We start from the raw sequence: 20,850 nt of genomic DNA, 5'->3' as shown, positions 1-20,850 counted from the left end.
AGAAGGGGTGTGAATGCACTGGAGGGAGTCCAGTGGAGGACAAGAAAAATTATTAGGGGACTGGAGCACATGACATATGAGAGACTGAGGGATTTGGGCTTATTTAGTCTGCAGTTTAGAAGAGTGAGATTTGATAGCAGCCTTCAACTTCCTGAAGGGGGGCTCTAAAGAGGATGGAGAGAGGCTGTTCTCAGTGGTGACAGATGGCAGAAAAAGGAGCAATGCTCTCAAGTGAGAGGGGGAGTTCTAGGTTGGATATTAGGAAGAGGTATTTCAACCAGCAGAATGGTAAAGCTCTGGGATGGGTTACCTATAAAGGTGGTAGAATCTCCTTCCCTAGAGGTCTTTAAGTCCTGGCTTGACAAAGCCCTGACTGCGATGATTTAATTGGACTTGACCCTGCTTTCAGCCAGGGGTTGGATTCGATGACCTCCAGAGGTCTCTTCCAACCTTATGATTGTGTGATTCTAACAAAGGGAGAAAGTATTTATTCATGCAATGCACCGTCAACCTGTGGAACTCCTCGCCAGAGGATGTTGCGAAGACCAGGACTTTAACGGGGTTCAAACAAGACCTAGACAAAGTCATGGAGGACAGGCCTGTCAATGGGAGTTAGCCAGGGTGGGTCGGGAGGGTGTCCTTAGCCTAGTGGTCTATAAACAAAATAGCGAGGAGCCATTTATCCAGTTTCGCTTACAGAATCAAAACTTCAGGAGCCGCAATGCGTGTGAATACGAGACAGTCTGACCCTCCGCTCACCAGCACAACTGCCCCTCCCCCATGGAGCACCCCCAAACTCTCAGCCACCCCACCCACTCCTGCCACAGCGGCCTGCCATGCTACTGAACCCTTCGCCTGTCCTGCAGCGCTGCAGGCTGTGGCTGCAGCCTCCCCTCCCCCACGAGCCACATGCCGCCAAGCAACTGTGGCCTGACCACCTCCTCTGAACATGCACCTGTTCACCCACAACCCCCGGCACTTCGGTATGGAGGGGGGAGTGAGGGATCGTGGTGGTGCTACTGAGGGAGAGGGAAAGCGGAAGGTCAGGCGGGGCAGGAGCAGCAGTTCCTGAGTGCTCCCCCTCCCTGTGCTGGGGGGAGGGGGTTTGGGGGACTGTGCTCACCCCGCTGTCTGGCAGCCGTAGCCCTGGTGACTACGCACGCACGTGTCTCCTGCAGCCCTGACTGTTGGGTTTCCCAGCCCCGCTCTGGCTCAGCACCTTTGCACTGCCTGAGTCCTGGGCCAATGTCTGCTGTGCTGTGACCCCTCTTCTCTCCCCGCTTCTCCTCCCACCCTGCAGTCCAGGTGGGGGATGGGGGCTGCCTGTGCCTGGCCCACTGCAGCTAGCAGGCAAAGCAGCCACACCTGCTGCTGCTTGTCCGGAGCTGTAGAGGAGGCAGCGTCAGGAGCTGCAAATGGCTCCTTAAGGAGACGCAGGTTGCCGACCCCTCCCCTAGCCTCTGTTTGTCAGAAGCTGCGGCTGCATCGCTTGGTGATTGCGTTGTCTGATTCCGTCTGCGGTGCTTGGCACTGGCCACTGTTGGCAGATGGGACTGGGGTAGATGCACCTTTGGTCTGACCCAGGGTGGCTGTTACGTTCTGTGCTCCTCTGACTGAGGCCAGGGTCCGTGAAAACAGTAATATAGCACGGTGTATTTAAAAACTGTGTCGTCAATCATATGCACAATCATTTACACGTAGGCCAGCTCCATTCTGGCATTTCCTCCCCTTTGAGTGCTAGACTTTGCAGCCTTATTAACGTTCTTTTCATGTTCTATTTTGGGTACAATCTGCCAGGCAAACTGGGACAAACACTGACACACGCTGTGATCCCAGAAATTTTCTCAGCTGCCTCGTTTTTTGCGAAGATCAGCGTGTAACCTACACTGAATCCCAAAGCAACTGCAAAAGACCATCCTAAGTCATGCTCAGTCATCACAATGGTGCGTAAACTTCTTGGAAGTGGCCCACGACACGTGCAGAGAGCCTGTCTGCTTTGCAGTCTCTTCGGCTGCAGGGCCATTGCATGTGTCTGCTGCCTCGCTTTCAAAATGTGTCCTTTGTGGTACCAGTCTGAATTACCTTGGTTATCCAACAGCAGCCAGTTATTAAAAGTGCTCCAAACATTTTCCCTTTTCCCCCACTCACTTGTTCGAGCATGTGCTTCAGTTGAATGCATGGCAGTTGTAGATTTTTTTTTTTTTTTTTTTTTTTTTTTTTTTGTGGGCTCGTCAGACGTTTGCTGCAGTTCAGGATTTGGTTGATTGGGTCCGTTTTGCCGCTGGAGAGTAAACTGGCTTGTGACGTGCAGTGGCGAACAAGTATTGGGAGATGCAAGAAGTTGCGCGTTGGCCCTGGCTCAGGAAGCAGGTTTGTTCTAGGGGTGGACAAACATCGCCCAATCTGGCAAAGCACGAACTGGGTAATCGACGAACGGTGTGAGGTTGAATTGGCTCCAAGGCCGCTTTGGTTTCATGGGCATAGGAATATAGCAAACGTTGTGCTGGATTAGACCACAACTGTCTAATCTAGTATTGTGTCCGGCAGGGGCCAGAACCAGCTGCATGAGCTGCAGGAAGGCCCATACTGAACAATTACAGAATAATCTCTCCATCAGAGACGTTACACGTGCTTTACTATAAAGTTCCTGCATTTGGGCTACAGCAGGTTTGGTAGATTGAAGACCACTAATGGTGATGCCTGAAGGATCTGATCCGTTTAGCCATGTGTCCTGCCTTGGTATTTAATGCTGGATGTTGTGGAAGGAAGTGCACTGAATTAGGCATTGCGGCTCCTGGGATGAGAGGTGGAGGGAGAAGACCCGTGGGGAGGGAAATTCTGCCGACTGATCTGCCCCGGCCACAAAGCGGGGAGCTGAGTTGCACAGTGGTTCCCACGCTCTCTACCAAGGCGACCCACTGATTTCATTTGGGTGGTGACCGCCGTTAATGCACCTTCCGCTCTGGCCTGGCAACTCTGGCCTTGTGCCCGGGGCGGGCCGGGGAACTGGAGAGCGAGCCTGCCCCATGTGTACCCCTCAGTGCTGGCCTCTGCCTCATGGGGCTGGCTCCAGAGCCCCACTTTGGGCATTGTGGCATCGCCATCAGGTATGGCCCAGTTGCTTTGTGGCTGGGCCAGATGGGAGGGTGGGTGACTGAGCCGTACCTGCATGGGGCTGGGACCTCATGCCACAGGTTCCCGCACCCAGAGGGAAGATTTGGGCCCAGCCCTGTGGTGTAGGAACTTGCTTTGCAGGATGAGGGCAGGGCAGGTTTGCTCTCCAACACCCCCTTTCCTGCCCCCAGGCTGCCCAGACCATGTTTAGGGGTGGCGGGGCGGGGAGTAAATGTTGGCCTAGGCCAGTGATTGGCTAATCCGGCCTGGGATGTGGCATTTAAATCAAGTCCCAGCTCAAACAGACTCCCTCCCTTTCTCCCTCCCCCTTCCCACAGAGGGGCGCGGGGCGCGTCCTGCCAGCTCATTCAGTCCAGGAGGCAGAATTTCAGCTGTCTCCCAGCACAAATGAGTTCCTATGGGGTCGGCATTTCCCCTTACAGTGGCTCTGCAAAGAACCGCAGCAAGGGGAAATTGCTGGACTCTGGGCCAGCTGAGACTCAGGCAGCCTGCTTGAGCCCTGGTTGCTGTGGGGTCATCTGTGTCTCTCTTCTTCTTGCCTGCCCCCCCCGCCGCAGCGGTGTCTCTGCAAAGAGCCAACGTGACAGGAGATGGATGACATTTCACAGCACGCTTGGATGGTTCTCATGGCACACCAGCTGAAAACCCCTGGACTAGACCTTGCTTCAGGTTCAATAAGATGGTCCAATGTGATTTGAAACTGGCATCTGCTGGAAACCTTCAGGTTTTCCCGTCATGCAGAGGAGGGAACAGTTGTCGGAGTGACTTGTGGCGAGTCAGGTTTGTCTGTCGGTTGTAGGATGAAGACCACTTACATAGCCTTCCTTTGGGGGTGAAGAGGGGTGCCCCGGTGTCCTGGCATCTCTGCTTGAGAATGCCCTTGGAATTAACTCCATTCATCACCCCAGAGAGAATCTCTGCAGCTGATTGAATTGTAACTAGAAAAGTGACTGAAGGGAGGTGTGGACGGAAGAGGGTAATTAGGGTGATTTCCGGTTGGGCTGCGTGTCTTCTTCTTTTCTTAGTTCATAGTTGTCATAGCTCAGATGTGTGGTCCAGTCAGCTGGTCTCCTTCAGGCGGTCTTGGAATACAACATTGCATGATTCAGGACCTAAAGCTAGTTACAATATTTGCTGATGTTATGAATGAACAATCAGCTTGTGGCCTATTTATAGGCAAAGCTCTTCTTAAATTTTTAGGGCTGCTTTGTTTTCAAAGCTGCATGGAGTACTTTGAGATGCTCTCTGTAGAGAAAAGAGATTTTATTTTGTATTTCATAATTCTTCTTTGGGGGAGGGTTCGCTTAATATCTTTATGTACAGCATTTCTGCCATACTTCCAGTTGGATAAGGTGTTCTTACAATACTTTCCTTGTTTGTGCATTGCTTTGAACATTAGGGGAAAAGATTAAGGTAGCCCGGCTGCATGTTTTACATAGCTCCTATGCCCTTTTCCAGAGGTGGGTGCTGTAAGTGATCATAGAAGATTAGGGTTGGAAGAGACCTCAGGCTGTCATCTAGTCCAACCCTCTGCTCAAAGCAGGACCAACCCCAACTAAATCATCCCAGCCAGGGCTTTCTCAGGCCTGGCCTTAAATTTGTAAGGGTGAAGATTCCACCACCTCCGTAGGTCACTCATTCCTGTGCTCCGCCACTGTCCTAGTGAAATAGTTTTTCCTAATATGCAACCTACACCTCCCCCAAGGCAGCTTGAGACCATTGCTGCTTGTTCTGCCAGCCCTCGCCACTGAGAACAGCCTCTCTCCACCCTCTTTAGAACTCCCCTCCAGGTAATTGAGGACTGCTATCAAATCCCTTCGTTCGTCTTTTCTGTGGACTAAATAAGCCCAGTTCCCTCGGCTACTCCTCCAAAGTCACGTGCCTCAGTCCCCTCAGTGTTTTGGGTGCTGTGTGCTGGACACTCTCCAATTTGTTCACCTCCATTGTATAGTGTGGGGGTGGGGGGGGGGCCAAAATTGGACCTACCACTCCAGATGTGGCCTCACCAGAGCCGAACAGAGGGGAATAATAACGTCTCTAGAGCTGCCCGAAATGCTGCTTCTAATGCGCACCAATATGCCATTAGCCTCCTTGGCTCCAAGGGTACACTGCTGACTCTTATCCAGCCTCTAGGTCCTTTTTCTGCTGAACTGCTGTTTAGCCAGTTGATCCCCAGCCTGGAACAGCGCTTGGGATTCTTCCGTCTCAAGTGCAGGGCTCTGCACTTGTCCTTGTTGAATCTCATCTGGTTTCTTTTGGCCCAGTCCTCCAATTTGACTATATCCCTATCCCCCAGCATATTTACCTCTCCCTCTAACTTGCTCAGGGTGCAACCCATCCCCTCGTTCAGGTCATAAATGAAGACGTGGAACAAAACCAACCCTGGGAGGTGTCCACTTCATACTGATCGCCAACCAGACTTTGAGTCATTGATCACTACCCGTTGAGCCCGATGATCTAGCCAGGTTTCTACCCACCTTGTATCCATTGAGCCAATCCGTACTTCCTTCAGTTGCTGGCAGGAATATTGTGGGAGACTGTACCCAAGGCTTTGTTAAAGTCCAGGCATATCTCATCCCCCACCTTCCCCATATCCACAGAACCTTGTCATATGTAGAAGTCAGTCGGGTTGGTCAGGCATGACTTGCCCTTGGTGGTTCCATGTTGATTGCTCCCTGATCACCTTCCTCTCCAAGTGTTTCAAAGTGGATTCCTCCGAGGCCTTCTCCGTGATTTTAAAAGGGACCGAGGTGTTGTTGGCTAGTCTCATTCTCCTTTTTTCCTTTATAAAAGGGTGGGCGCTACATTTGCCTTTTTCCGGTCACCCGGGACCTCCCCTGACCCCCACGGGTTTTCAAAGATAGTGGCCAGTGGCTCTGCAATCACATCGGCCAACTCCCGCAGCACCCTGGGATGCATTGGACCCCGCTCCATGGACTTGTGCGTGTCCAGCTTTTCTAAACAGTCCTTAACTTGTTCTGTCACTACTGCTCACCTCCTCCCTATGCTGCTCTGCCTTGTGAGCAATCATCTGCAGCAGTCCAGTCTACCCTAGAGGTGTTGAGGAGCTGTTGCGGGGGGACTGTCTAACTCCTGTTAACTTGCCTCTTCAGCTTCTCCAAACTGTTTATGAGCAGCTGTAGAGGCACTGGAACCGCCTGCAGCCTTTCACATTTGCGGGACTGTTTTGCAACCATGAGCGCTGCAAGACTAACGCTTAAAAATCATATTGCAGGTTTAGGTTGGCCGCTCCCTGACAGGCTTGACAAACTGACGGTGGGGCTTTGCTTGAGCAGCTTGCTGTTTACTAGCTTGTGTCGTCCTCTTCCTTGTGGAAGTTCTGTTCCATAGTCAGTTACAGCATTCGTACAGCCTAGCAACGAGAACTGGTACTGGATGGAAGTGCGGAAGTGGAACCCTGCGTTATAGGTTCTCATGACAACTTGCTGTGCGGTGTTCCCCGTTCGCTGTGTGCTTGTACCGTGTCTGCTCGGCAGAGATTCAGATGGCCCCCAGCTGCCCAGGTTTTTTTTGTTTCTCCTGGTGGTGCACATTCGCATATGCCTCGGTGCGTATACCATTATTCCACCTGTGGGTGGAAAAGCTGGGAGGGGACACTGCTGCTCTGGTGTCTGTTCTGTGGTACGGCAGGTGAGTCTGGAATCAAGATCAGAGGTTAAGTCCAGCAGAGTGGCTGTGGTTCTGCATTAGTGATTGGACAGCTGCCAAGTGCAGCTTCCCTTGGCAAGCCTATGTGGTCAGGTGACTTTTCCTGAGACGAACATAAGAATGGCCGTTACTGGGTCAGACCAAAGGTCTGTCTAGCTCAGCATCTCATCTGCTGACAGTGGGCAGTGCCAGGTGCCCCAGAGGGGGCGGACCCAAAACAATGATCTAGCAATTTTGTCTCCTGCCATCCATCTCCAGTCTCTGACAATCGGAGGCCAGGGACACCATTCCTAACCCCTAGCTAATAGCCTTTTATGAACCTAACCTCCATGAATTCATCTAGCTCTTCTTTGAACTTCCTTACAGTCCTAGTCTCACAGGCTCCTCTGGCAAGGAGTTCCACAGGTTGACTGTGCGCTGTGTGAAGAAGAACTTTCTTTTACTAGTTTTAAACCTGCTACCCGTTAATTTGAATATTAAATATACCTGCATTGCCTTTGAAGAAGACCACTGCCGGCGTCTGCAAGAGGCACAGCTTAGGTTAAGTGGGGAGTGGGCGCTGCCAGCGGCTGGCCACGTGGGGAGCTAGGCAGGCACAGGGGGTCCCTGGCTGGTGAAGGGCGATGCCTCTCTCGTGCGGGGCTGCACGGCAGAGAGGCCCTGCTGGTGGCAGCGGTGGGTGAGCCAGGCACTAAATGGGAGGGAGCGGCACAGACGGTGAGGGGGGTGAGCAGCAGCCCGGAGGGGTGGGGGGTGAACAGCAGCAGCGGGGCTGGGCTGGGCTGTGTGCCCAGCATCCACGTCTTTCAGAGCGGCGTGATCTACTGCCAGGATGAGTCTACCTCCCTGCACCAGACTGCCACCCTCTCACAGGGCGCTGCTGTCCCCCTCATAGTGTGCCGCCACCCCCCCACTCCATCTCCTCAGTGCTTGCCTGCCAGAGCCACCAGCCTCCAAATCGGTCCTCGTAAGCGGAAGTAGGGATATGAAATGAAACTCCTCGTAAAGTCGAATTCTTGTAACTCGAATGGGCGTATCTTGGGATATGACTGTACTTAGAATCTCCGTCAACGAGCCACAAGTCTGAACTGCCAACCTGGGACCGGACCCAGGGCCACTTCGCCTTCTCATCCACCCCCACCGCGTCCTGAAGCAAAACCCCCTTTACAGCTGAGGCAGAGCAGCTAGGTGAGTCGCGAATCCAGCCCGACCCCCTGCTCTGCCACACTCCCTATTAGTCTGGGCACGAAACAGTGACCCTACAAGACATGAGCTTCCTGCCTTCCCCTCGTACAACATCCAGCAGGCCACAGGTTTTCTTTGTGGACACGCCTCTGTCTAAGGCAGCCACGGAGAAGTTACCCAGTGCAAAAGGGGCTTCGGTGGAAGCAGCTGCGCAGTGAAACGGAAGCTGAAGGCAAGCTGTCTGCCGGAATCCCTCCTCTGTGGCCGCCGAAGAGTTCATGTTTCACCTGGGGTAGAGTGCCACGCTTTCCAGCGAGAGATCCCAGATTAACAAGAGGTCAGCATGTGATGGCCTATATCGCCAACAGAGCCCGGTGAGCTAGTGCCAGCAGACCTAGGGAGAAAGCGGAAGGACCGGCAGGCTTTAATATTAACCAGCCCTCCTCCCCCATCCTCTCGCTAGGGCATTTCGAACTCAAACCACCAGTAGGTGAGCAGTAGCCCCCAGTGCAGGCGTGGGAGCAATGGAAAGATTGCCTGGAGGCTGGCCCACGCTTGCAAGGCAGTGAGAGCGTCAGGGTGAGCCCCGTGCAGCCCTGCAACGCCCTTACCCCAGCTGGGAGCAAGACATGTAGCCAAGGGGGTAGGAGGCGGTGGCAGAAATGTTGAAGGGTGCAAGGCAGCCACCCAGAAGCCTCTGCCTCACTGAGTGGCTTTCCCTCTCTCCCCTAGGCCCACAGTGGGCAAGTGGAAATTAACTGCCCACCAACACCCCCTCAAGAAACATGGCAGAATCCAAACAGACCCCCCCCCCCACACACACACAGAGAGTATGTAAAAAGTTTGAACATCCTGCAGTAAACGTCTGGCGCATCACAACTCATTGTACAGGCTGCCCTTAAAAGAGGGGGTTACAAAAAGAAGAGCTTGACCTTATTTAGTGAGAAATGTCTCGTCGTCACATGCATTGCGGCTCTTGAATTCCTGAAGTTTTTTTCACCAAACTGGGGAGAAAATAGTGGTTCTTGTTTTGGTAGCCGACCCCTGGGCGAGGCAGTGCCTGGAGCCCAGGCGCCAAACACAACAGCACACAGGACAACTGACTCTCTTCCCCCTCAGCATCTCACCTCCTTAGGCTCCCCCTGGCCGTGTCCCGGGGTGGGGAACCTATGGGGGCCACAGGCCAGACGTAATCGGGCACCGGCTGGGTCTGATCCTCAGTCTCCAGGTTCCTCACCCTCGACTTACCTCACGTAAGGAAACCAGGGATGTTTCCTTGAATGTATTCCTGTGAGCACTCGCTAGCGCGCGTGCCTCGAGAACTGGACATATTGTCTGGTTTGTCGGCGTGGGGAAAGCGCTGATCTGCACCTGTCGCGTTCCCGGTTCAGCGAGCCTTGCTCTGCTTCCCTTCGCCTCCTTCGTCGAGGCTGTTAAGGTAGGTGGGGGTCCCTGGGCCCTGCTCCCCGTCCTCACGCCGATGTGACTCTCGTTCAGTAGGGAAAACAGAAGAGTTATTGGGTGACGGGGACACAGCGTAGAACAGACTTGTCAGCACAGAAGCCGTCAGCACCATCCATTCTGGGGAGGGGGCCCAAAGGGGGTCCCCGAGCCGGGGCCCTGGTCCCCTTTCCTGCCTCTCCAGCCAGACGAGACCACCCCACTGAGCAGCCCAGTACCAGTTCAAACCTGCCAGGTCCCTTCTCCCGCCTTTGTCCTGTTTCCTGGGAAGAAAGGTGTCAGCTGGCTGCCTAGGTTGTGAAAGGCCTGGAGGGCCTTGCCTACGTGTGACGTCATCACACTGAAACTCCCCTCACCGCTGTCCACTGACACTGAGTAGGGAAACTGAGGCACCCACCTCTGGTTACTGCAGGACAGTAGAAAACACGTGCAACCTCACCCCCCCCCCCCCACCACACTTAGAATCATAGAACACTAGGACTGGAAGGGACCTTGAGAGGCCATCGAGTCCAGCCCCCTGCCCCTATGGCAGGACCGAGTACTGTCTAAACCATCCCTGACAGACATCTGTCTAACCTGTTCTTAAATATCTCCAGCAATGGGGATTCCACAACCGCCCTTGGCAATTTATTCCACGTTTGACCACCCTGACAGTTAGGAACTTTTTCCTAACGTCCAACCTAAACCTCCCTTGCTGCAGTTTAAGTCCATTTACTCTTCTTCTTGGCCTCTGAGGACAGAAGAACAAGTTTTCTCCCTCCTCCTTATGACACCCTTTTAGATACTTGAAAGCTGCTACCATGTCCCCCCTCAATCTTCTCTTCATCACAGAGGTCATTCCTGTCAAGCAGAACCTTGGCAGTGACCCAGCTGCTGACCAGAAGGTGGATTTTGGCCCTGTGCCTTTGTGTTCCCTCCGTCCCAACTGGCCCATGATCCACTCTGGGTCGGCTGGAAAGAGGCAGCTGATTGCAGACTTTCAGGGAAGGAGAAGTGAGGGGAGCAGAAGGACAGAGAGAGCTTGGTGGGGGTTGGCAGCCTTGAGATGCTGTGGGCCCCAAGGGTTCCTGAGCTGTGCACTGGCTGGATTGCCCTATGGATACGCCCTTTAGGGGATGCGCCCAACAGAGGCACAGGAAAGCTGTGGCACTGGCATCGATTAGTGATAGGAAAGAGCTCTGGGTGGAACAGTGAATGGGTGAATGCTGGCTGGGCATGGACGTGAGATGCCAATTCGGATGGCAGGAGGGGTTCGGGCTGCTCGCTGTGGCCAAACTGACCCTGCTCAAGTCCTATCCAGTCCACGGCATCTCGCTGGCGGCCACGCTGGCCCCATATAGCATTTAACCTGTGGCATTGCAGGCCCCGGGCCTGTCAGGAGGGGAGGCATGAAGAGGGGCACTGTGGAAGCAGCTGCCTGCCTCACACCCTGGAGGAATTGCCACGGAGGAATGGCTGATTTGCCTGGCTTGGCAGACGCCGGAGTGCCCCCCAGCGGCCGGTCTGTTGGTCTCTGTCCTTCCAGCTGCCCGATCCCACTACACGGGGGATCCGCTGTGGGAGGCGGGGTCCCCGCAGGCAGCCCATGGCCCTTGGGGAAAGAGCTTTCGGCATCCAGGAGTGCACCGGCAAGGGGAGGGGTTAGGGCTTTCCCACCATCACAGCTGTTCCTTGGTCTCCAGAGTCCCTTTGCTGCAGCGAATGGCTGGGGCTGTATTTTAGACACCACCATGAGCTGTTTCCACTGTCACCCAGCTGATTTTTTTTTCCCCCCTTCTGTTCTCCTCTGCCCATTCATATCCTCTCCTCTTCCCCCCAACTCTACCCGCTGTGCCTCAGTTTCTCCTCCACTGCTCTGTCACACCTGCTGTTGCCACCGATAGCCCTCCTCTAGGAAAAACTGAGTCCAGAAACCAAAAGGCAGATGGGCTGAGGAAGAATAAAAGCCCAACGGGTCAGAAACGGGCCGAGGATTAAAGGAAACAAAAGGAAAATTTAGGTAATGAATAGGCAGCTGTCGGGTTTGTCTGAAAAGCTGCTGTGATTAGCCAAGGGTTATAATGAGCAATTTGTGAAATAATTCAGATGCGAACCATCCACTTGTGCCCTGATGAGCACATGGTTATGCAGACTATCCATTGCCCTCCTTCTCTGCGGTTGTTTCACCCACTGCCTCATCGATGGTGAACTCTGTAGGGCAGGGCCTGTCTTCCTGCCTGTTTGTACAGCACCCTGCACGGCAGAGTCATGAACGCAGATGGAGGTTTTTGAGCACCAGGGAAATGCCCAATAACTGACCCTGACTAGGACAGGGTGAGTTCGGGTATGTCTGTGCAGCGAGGAAAAAACGGGCTGGTCCTTGACGGCTCACAAGGGCTTGGGCCATGGGGCTGGTCACTGGCTGCATAGGCTTGGGTAGGGGGCTGCAGCCTGAGCTCTGGGACCCTCCCAACTTGCAGGGTCCTGTAACCCCAGTGCCAGCTCACTCAGACATTGCGTCTCGGGCAAACAGCCCAGCAGCCCAAGCCGGCTGGTATCTAGTTGCTGCGTAGATGTACCCTTAGCAGACCGAGCGCTGAACTGGGGCATGAGCCTGGGTTCGGCGGCTGGATGGCCTGGGGCGAGTCGCTCGATCTCCACTGTGCTCCACGCCCCCATTTTAGGCTGGAAAGACTATTTCCGTCCCTCCCCAGGACATTGCGTGGGTAAATCCATTCCATGCAGATGAGGTAGGGGAGAGGCGGCCACACCAGCCTGGGGCGAGTTGGATACTCTCCTGTCTTCCCCAAGGCGTAGCGTCACTGTGGCGAGAGTATCGGTCGCGTAACTGAGCGGAGGCAAAAGGGCCGGCGTGTGAGGTGCACAGGGGGAGCTTGAGGTTGCTGGTTGTGCTGGGTGAGGACGTTGTGCCAGGCAGAGCAAGGAGAGGAACAAGAGGGGTAGGGAAATTATGTGGGAGGCAGATGATGTAGGTGGTGCTGCTCAGGAAGATAGCACATGAGTAGGGGACGGAGGGCGAGATTAGATTTTTTGCATGTGAAGCCAACGGCTGAAGGGCCAGGAGGGCACACCACGTGGGGAGTGCTCCTGGACGTGCTGATAAACGTCCCGAAAAGATTAGAGAGCCGTAGCTTGCACCGCCTGAACTGGTTGCTGGTCCGTGTAAACCTCTGTCAGGTTCCAGCTGGCATAACCTGAGCTGTCCCGAGAAAATCCCTGCCACAGCAGCATTTCCAAGGGCCCAGCATTCAGCGCTGCGTGCGAATTCTGCAATTTGATGGGAGAGAGGGGCAGCTGGTCTCGGGGTTGGGGGGGAACCTGCTTTTTTTCTAAATCACAGCGCCTGCCAGGCGCCCCAGTTGAGGAGTGAGGTCCCCACTCTGCTGGACCTTGCAAAGCAAACACTGTCCCTGTAGTGGAAAGCTGGTAGCATGCAGTTGACAAGATGAGAAAGGGTTAAGAAAGGAGGGGGAGGACAGAACAGCTAGAAAAGGTTATTGAAGATAACCACAGCTGTGCAATGCCCCTGCTTTTATGTTGGTGGCTGTCGGCCGTGAAGGCCATCTTGATCCCATGTATAAAGACTAGCCGGGTTCGTACCCTGCTAGTAACTTTCTCCTTTGGATTCTGTAGCTGGATTTTGTGGCATTGTGCCTGAGAATTGTTTCCACTGGAATTTTGTAAAAAGGCCTGGAAAGGTTTAACACTCCTCACCATTCATGCGGTGCCAGAGATTCGCAGAGCGGTCATAAACAAGTACTCAGCTGCAGGAGTGCTTTCTTGCAGGATTAAATCCTTACCGATGGGCGAGGAGATGTGTACAGGGAGATTCTTCCCTCTTTTAGAGTCGTTGTACGCGAAACTGAGACACTCCATTGAGGTGGTGTTGGAAACTTTTTAAAAAAAGAAACACAGGGCCGAAGTTTGAGCTGTGCTTGTCTTAGTGCTGAGCCTTTTAAATGCGGCTGTTAGTCATAGGGATGCAAGGCAGGTTTTACTTCTGAACTTGCCAGTTTCATAATCTATTTATGTGCAAATACTACATGGCTGACTACATGTACAAGTCAGCAGTAACTATTTCCCTCCCTTTCGATAGCTAGAGCGGTCGTTTTCCTCAGTGTATGTTTTTACAAATATAAACATGCCTCTTGTGTGGGAGAATATCCAGTTTCGGGAATATCCAGTTTCAGAAATATCTGTCTGACCTCTGATTCATGTTAAAGGTGCATGATGTAAGAGACACAATGGGAGAAGATAACTTATGTTACTGTATGTGGTTAGCAAGGTAAAAATGTGAGCTGTGTTTTTAATGGCATGTTGCGTTCTTAGGTCACCTTGCTGGGAAACCAACTATATCTAATTTCTCTATATGATGTTCAAAATGACTTCTGAATTCTTTTTCTTGGTGGCATAAAACTAATCAGTCCACCATACCTCTGCCTTAGTTTCCTGCCTCTTTTCCACTTAGCTGTGCTTTTTCCAGTTCCTGCTTTCAACAGAGCTACAGGCTAACAAAAAAATTATTGGCTTTGGCTACAGTTTATTCCAAACAGTGTTTTCACCACCCTCTTCATGGAAGGAATCTGCCTGAGTCACCTGTTGCTGGTTTTTTAAAAGCTTGCTGCCAGCGAATGGAGCAATTTTAGGGGGGCTGTTTACATCTGTGGGTGCCGTGCAAGGGGCTGTTATTTCTCTAACGTGTTTTCTGTCTGGACCCTTTATTTGCCAGCTCAACCACTGCATGGGGATGGATTCTAACCTGGAGGCATTTTAGTGTCCAAATCTATTTGTAAAATTGGAAACCTGGCACTCCTGGGGTAGCCAGCTCAGAGAGAGGGTGGGTGGTAAAGGGCATATTTCCCCCCCCCCGCCCCCCCTACCCAGAAGGGGCATGAAATCAGGAGTGTGCCAGAAGAGTGACAGCAGTGGAGATTGGATCAACTGACTTGAGCCCCAGCCTTGCTCCTGCTGCACTCAAGGGAAGTTTTCCCCTTTTGTTTTCATTGGGAGATGGGTCAGGGTCTCTAAATGACAGGGACATTAAGAGCGCTCAGATAAATGACACCTGAAGGACCAGGATTTTGTGACACACTGAGGCTTAGGGGGCTGTGGAATAGCCTTTCGCAGAAAGTGCTGGCTTGTTGCTTTAAAATGAGACCAGACACATTGCTGGAACATAGGCAGGGAAATTCAGTCCTACACTGGCTGTGGGATTTGCACTAGGTCGGTCATTCCCAATTGGAGGTCTCTGAGGATATTGCAGGGGGCCCATTGGGGTGGGAGTGGGGAAGATAGATAAAAATGGTCATTGAAAATAAGCTTTAAATAAATTGCAAAGTTGCAATGAATAACTATTTTTAAAGGAAATCTCTTCTAATAACACTGTTAACTGCTCTCTGAAAATCTCTATGGTGGTTTCCTTTTGGATTGAATGAAACGTACATAGCGGCAAGAAGTGGCTTTGGGGCTCTGCGAACGGATTGGAGGGCTGCATTAGTGTCAAGGTTGGGAACCACTGCAGCAGGTGAGCCTGCACTGCAGTAAGAGTGATGCAACTCCGACGGAGCCCTGGGACGGGAGCGCAGAATTCCTGAGATTCCATAATCTGCCCTGCAGCATGGCCTTGGGGAAACTGCCTCTGGGCCTAAAACAGCGGTAAGGAACCTGCTCCCTCCCTGGTCCGAGGGGAGGGTTCATTGACCTCGTGTGCGCACAATGTGCCAAGGGCTGCCCAAAGGGATGACGTTGCACAGTGTACTCTCCAGCTGTAATTTAGCAAAATGACAAATGAAGAAAGCCTTCAGGTGACCTCTGAGCCCTAGTAGGCCTTCCCTGGCCACTAACCTAGCACATTACAGCTTCAGATCTCAAGGTGCATTCAGGGGGGTAAATATAGGAAACTGGCAAGGAGGTAAAGTGACTTGCCCAGGGTCGTGCAGCAGGGCAGTGGCAAAGCTAGGAGAAGACCCCTGGTTTCCTGACACCTCCCACCACTGAGTTAAACTAGCAAAGGTATTTTTGCTGTTGCCAGAGCGCTGTGCTTTGGTAAGAGCAGGTTTGTGCGCCCTGAGGTGGGCACCTCTTGGGTTTTTTTTTTTTTTTTTCCCCCACTAGCCTGGAAAGGGTGTGGTCCTCCTGCAAGTTCTTTTCACAGGGGTTTTCCATAAGTGTAGCTTTTAAAAAAAAAAAAAGCTTTGCTAACGCCCTATTAGTGGGAAGGAGGCGTTGCTCAGTGTGTTTCCTTTTGCTATGGGCCGCCCTTGGTTGAGATAGTGGGTCACGTGGCGGTGAAATATACCTGACTTCTCTAGAGCCTGTAGGGGCCTGATTCTGCCCCAAAGGAAGTGTGTTCCTCTGCTGTGCTGTAGTGCTGCTCAGCCTTTTTGATACAAGGGGCTGGCCTGCCGCCTTCCTCAACTACAAGGGAGGTATCAGGGGCTGGTGGCTGAAAAACACTGATCCTCATGCATTGCCCTTGGCTAATATAAGGTGGTGCTGTACAGATCGTTCGCTAGGGCCTCGTCCAGTCTAGCTTTAAAATTTTGCAGATGGGTTTCCACACTTCCCCTGGGGATCACGTTCCACAGCCGGAGACGCCCCGCCCCCCCCGACCTCCCCAGTCATGGACATCTCTCTGGAGCAGCTTCCTGAGATTCAACCTAAATTTCTTCCTTTTCTTCATCCCCTGACTCCGGGTTGGACCCTGGGATGTTTTGAAATTTCAAATCCCTTCTTGGTGATTCTGTTCTCTCTCCAAATAGCTTGTAATGAACCGATGCAGGATGTAGTTGAGATACATTTTTCCCATGAAACTTCGTGGAACATGTTTGTTAATTTTATGCCTGGAAGTGAGCCCCTTTGTATAACATCTGACCGTAAGAAGTGGTCTCTAGTTTGTGTTCCTGAAGGCTCTAGCAAGCTTTTGCAGGCTGTAAACCTTTCAGATATCTCTGATCAAAACTAAAACGAAGAGTTTGCAAATCAATGTTTTCTCAAATGAAGGTAATTTGGGAGGTAATGTAGCCTCTCTCTGGCTGTGTCTACACTACAAAAATAACTTTGAAGTTGCTTACTTCGAAGTTGAACATCTACACACATCCTGCTTTGAAGTTGCTTCGAAATAGGGCACTAGTCCAATCCTGGGAATGGAGTAAGGACTTCAAAGTAAGGGAAAATGTGTGTAGACTCTATACTGGTTACTTTGAAGTTAGTTCCTAATGTAGACACAGTCTCTGGGAAATACATATAAAATGTGAAAAGATGTTGAGAGTTTTAAAGACTACTCTGAAAATTTCCTGCACAGCACAGCATCTTACTTTGGATTTGAACTCAAGTCTGAACTGCTGATACTACAGTACCACGAGTAGTTGCATGGAAGACATCACTATAGCAAGTGCTGAACTAGTTTGACCCTTCTTAGCTTATGGGATCTAATAGGATTACAAGCTTTGAGTGCAAAATTTTGGCTTAATGGTGGCTCTTTAAAAATAGGTTACAATCATAGAACACCAGAACTGGAATAGACCTCATCGGGTCTGGTCCCCGGCACTGAATGCCATCTCCCTGACAGATGTTTATCCAACCCGCTCTTAAAAATTTCCAGTGATGGAAATTCCACAACCTCCCTAGGCAATTTATTCCAGTGCTTACTCACCCTAAGAGGAAGTTTTGCCTAATAGCCAACCTAAACCTGCCTTGCTGCAGTTTAACCCCTTTGCTTCTTGTCCTTTCCGAAGAGGCCAAGGAAAATTAATTTTTCCCCTCCTCCTCGTAACACCCTTTTAGGTACTTGAAAGCTATTAGCATGTCCCCTCTCAGCCTTCTCTTTTCCAGACTAAACAAGCCCAGTTCTTTCAACTGCCCTTCATAGGTCATGTTTTCTAGACCTTTAATCGCCAATCGTTAGTGAAATTTGCAGCAGACTGCCTGTTTCAAGGTGATGCTGTTGTGCTGTTTCACACTTAGTCTTCCCCCACCTTACGAGGATAATTCATTCCTGAAAAACTCCTCTTAGGGCGAATTCTTGTAAGTCGAAAATGTAATTACCATTAATTTCAATGGGAAAAAATTTTATGCGTTCCTGAGCCTGAAAATTTACACCCACTTACGCTTACCTGGCAGAGGGTCCAGCTGTGCAGGGTGGGCGGTGGCCCCCTAGCTGCCCAGGGAGCGAGCGGCAGGGGCGCAGAGCCAGGATGGACTGTGCGCCCAGCAGCGACGTCTCCCAGGAGCGCCTGGGAGCCAGTGGCCGCTGGCGGGGCGGGGGGCGCAGCTCTGCTGCAGTGCCGAGGCGGAGACCAGCCCAGCCCCAGGTAAAGGCTGGGCTGGGGGATCTGGGAAGCCGCCACCAAGCAGCAAGTGGTGCCCAAGGCACAGCAGTGCAGGGTGAGCAGAGACGGCACCCTAGCCATCTGAGGAGTGAGCGGCAAGGGCGGGGCCAGGATGGGCTGACTTTCTCCAGCTGCAGGGTGTCCGCGTCCCGCTGAGGCACTCATAAACTCGAGGAGGTGCCTCGTAAGGAGAAGGAGTGGTCCTTAATCAAGCTGCCCGTAAACTTGAATTCTCGTAGCCCAAATGGGCGTCTCTCGGGGTATGACCGTAATGCCTTGCATGCCAATATCTTAGAACAGAAATCTTTTGAAAGGCGCTAGCTCCCTTATGAGGTAGATGGAGTTCTGGCTAATTTACAAGTGGCCAAACAACGTCTGCAATGAAGTGATTTGGCCGAGATCACCAAATGTTGATTACAAGCCGAAGAATATAACCTGTCTGCATGCGCCACTGGGGCGTGCTCTTTTCCTTTGCAGATAGTGGGTGTGCAAACCAGGCCATTCCTTCCGTGGCTTGCCGTTGCGTGGCTGCTTGTGTCTTTGGGCTTCTGACCTCAGCCCAGCATGTTCTGGAAGTGATTAGTGCAAAACGACATACGTAACTCGGGGCTTTCAGATTCGATCCTTCCCTTGTGTTGGCGCACGGAGCAGGACTTGGCAGCCTGCCCAAATACCGCACAGAGTAGCACTCTTTTCAGACGTCTGCGGGACCATGCTGGAGCATGTGTTGCGGTGGCTTTAATGAGGTAATAATTGGAGTGGTTTGCAGACAGCTGGGGGTGGGCTGATACGGCTCTGGCGTGTTTGGGGCAATTATTATTTCGTTCCTCCACTGAAAGGCTTCCATTCACCCAAGCTAGGTGCGACTCCTTGTGGTGATGATACTGTTAGAGCAGTGGTTCCCAACCTTTTTCTGCTGGGGACCCATTGTGACAATTTAGGAAGACTAGGTGAGCCAAGGCAATTCAGAAATGGGCTGTGGGGAGGGAGCAGTGCCATAACTAGCTAATTTTGCACCTGAGGTCCGTTCCTATGGCACTGGGCAGACAGGATAGGAGCAATGTTCTCTCTCATCTTTTCCATCCATGAGTGGAATAAATTTAATGTGCACTGGGGCATGTGTGAATGTGCACCACCAGTGGGGGGGGACAACCTGTCTGTGGACAGTGTTCTATCTATTTTTTTCCATCCAAGTGCAGAATGAATTTTATGTTCAGAGGCATGTGCGGATGTGCACCACCAGTAGAGAAACATGCTGCCCCCTGTGGGTGTCTGTGAGCACTCTGCTAATCGACTGGGCAGCTGCTCAAGTGCTCAGCTTACAGGGAACACTGGTTGGCAGAGCTAGACAGTTACAGTTTGTTGTGGGGGGTACCCACTCTTGAAGTCCATCTGCACTTCTGCATTTCCAGGCCCTTCTCCTCTTAGAAGGGCTTTTAAACCATCTGTGTTAGTTTCCTTGGCCCTTAACTCGAGGGTCAGTTCCTTTTTGTATCTGGGGGTGGTTAGCTCAGTGGTTAGAGCACTGGCCTGCTAAACCCAGGGTTGTAAGTTCAGTCCTTGCAGGAGCCATTAAAAAGAAATCTGTCAGGGATGGTGACAGATCCTGCTGGGAGTGCAGGAGATTGGACACAATGACCTCTCAAGGTCCTTTCTAGAACTGAGATATGCATTATCTCCATATATTTAATAAGATATGATTATTTTATCGTAATGACTTGTGATTTATGAATGTTTATATCCCCTCTTTGTCTGCATGATGACAGAGGGATCTGTTCTGAATCATGCACATAAATGACAAGTACACGAAGCATTTTCTTCCCCCAAATAAGGCTTTTAAATAGATATGAATGGACTATGCAGCTGCAGTCTCAGAATGTTAGAGAGCTGAGGGGGGAGGGGGGGTGAGGTAATACCATTGATTTTTTTCGGTGGCATCTCTCTCACCAATGGAAGTCAGTCCAATAAAAGAAATATGATCGCAACCTCCTTATGGCTGTTAATTGACTGATCAAGTTTTAAAAAGGGCGAATTAGGGCTTCCCTCTGGAACAAACATCACCCTGGAGGAACAGAGTCTTTGGTTCTCTGTGCTTTAAATGTTGAGTCTGTTCTGGTCTGGCTATGGGCTGAAGAAGTGGGTCTGTCCCACGAAAGCTCATCACCTAATAAATTATTTTGTTAGTCTTTAAAGTGCTACTGGGCTGCTTTTTTCTTTTGATAGTATATAGACTAGCGCAGCTTTCACTCTGTTGTTTTTACTCTGGAGGGTAACGTGTCTGAATGTGGACAAGTGACTTAGTGGAAACACAGCAGGGTGAGAACTGAGTGGAGGAATAAACCTTAAAATGTGGCAAGGGTTGGAAGAGGGTTTCTCTATGAATGATGCCTTCCTGCTCTGAGTTGTGTGTGTCTTTGAGAACAAGAAGTCATCCTGTGGCACCTTATAGACTAACAGATATTTTGGAGCATAAGCTTTTGGGGTCAAGACCCACTTCATCAGATGCATGAGGTGAAGGGGGGGGCGGTCAGAGGAGTATTTAAAGAGTGGGGTCCCAGTGAAAGGGAGGGCCAGAGCTGAGAGAGTCTATTCAGTCAGGGTGGAAGTGGCCCATTATCAGTAGTGTACATCAAGAGAGGAGAAAAGTCCGATCAGTTGTGGGGGGGGGGGGTGTCCCATTGTCAGATTCTAACATGGAGATGTGGACATCCAGAGCAGAGAAGCTGCTTTTGCAAGGGGCTAACCACTCCCAGTCTCTGCTCAAACCTTGGTTGATGGAGTCAAATTTGCAAATGAATTGCAGCCCTCAACAGCCTCCCGACCCCCACATGAGCCGGTGGGACATAACCTCCCTCAGTGGCGTGAGCTGGATTCTGGCTGGCTCAGACCTCCTTGGAAAGCTTGTTACGTTCTTTCAGCACTGCAGAATTTCTGGTTGAGGAGTTTCCTGGTAGTCAGCCTTAGGGAACGTAACTGAATCACGTGTGGAGCCACACAAGATCCTTTGCAGAGCCCCGTGTCCATGTTTCGCCTCTGTTACCGTCTGGAGGACGTCTTCGCTGTGCTTGTG

At 51.6% G+C, this 20,850-nt stretch overlaps 1 protein-coding gene across 2 annotated transcripts in view; it reads left to right on the top strand.

Annotated features, from left to right (window-relative positions):
- RAB11FIP5 (RAB11 family interacting protein 5) overlaps nucleotides 1-20,850 on the top strand; it is a 96,188-nt gene that overhangs the window by 28,176 nt on the left and 47,162 nt on the right. The window lies entirely within an intron of this gene.

This window comes from Carettochelys insculpta, chromosome 4 (assembly GCF_033958435.1).
Source record: "Carettochelys insculpta isolate YL-2023 chromosome 4, ASM3395843v1, whole genome shotgun sequence".
Lineage (NCBI taxonomy): Eukaryota > Metazoa > Chordata > Testudines > Carettochelyidae > Carettochelys > Carettochelys insculpta.
The sequence above is the reverse complement of the archived record's forward strand: the minus strand, read 5'-3'. Positions and strand labels throughout refer to the sequence as shown.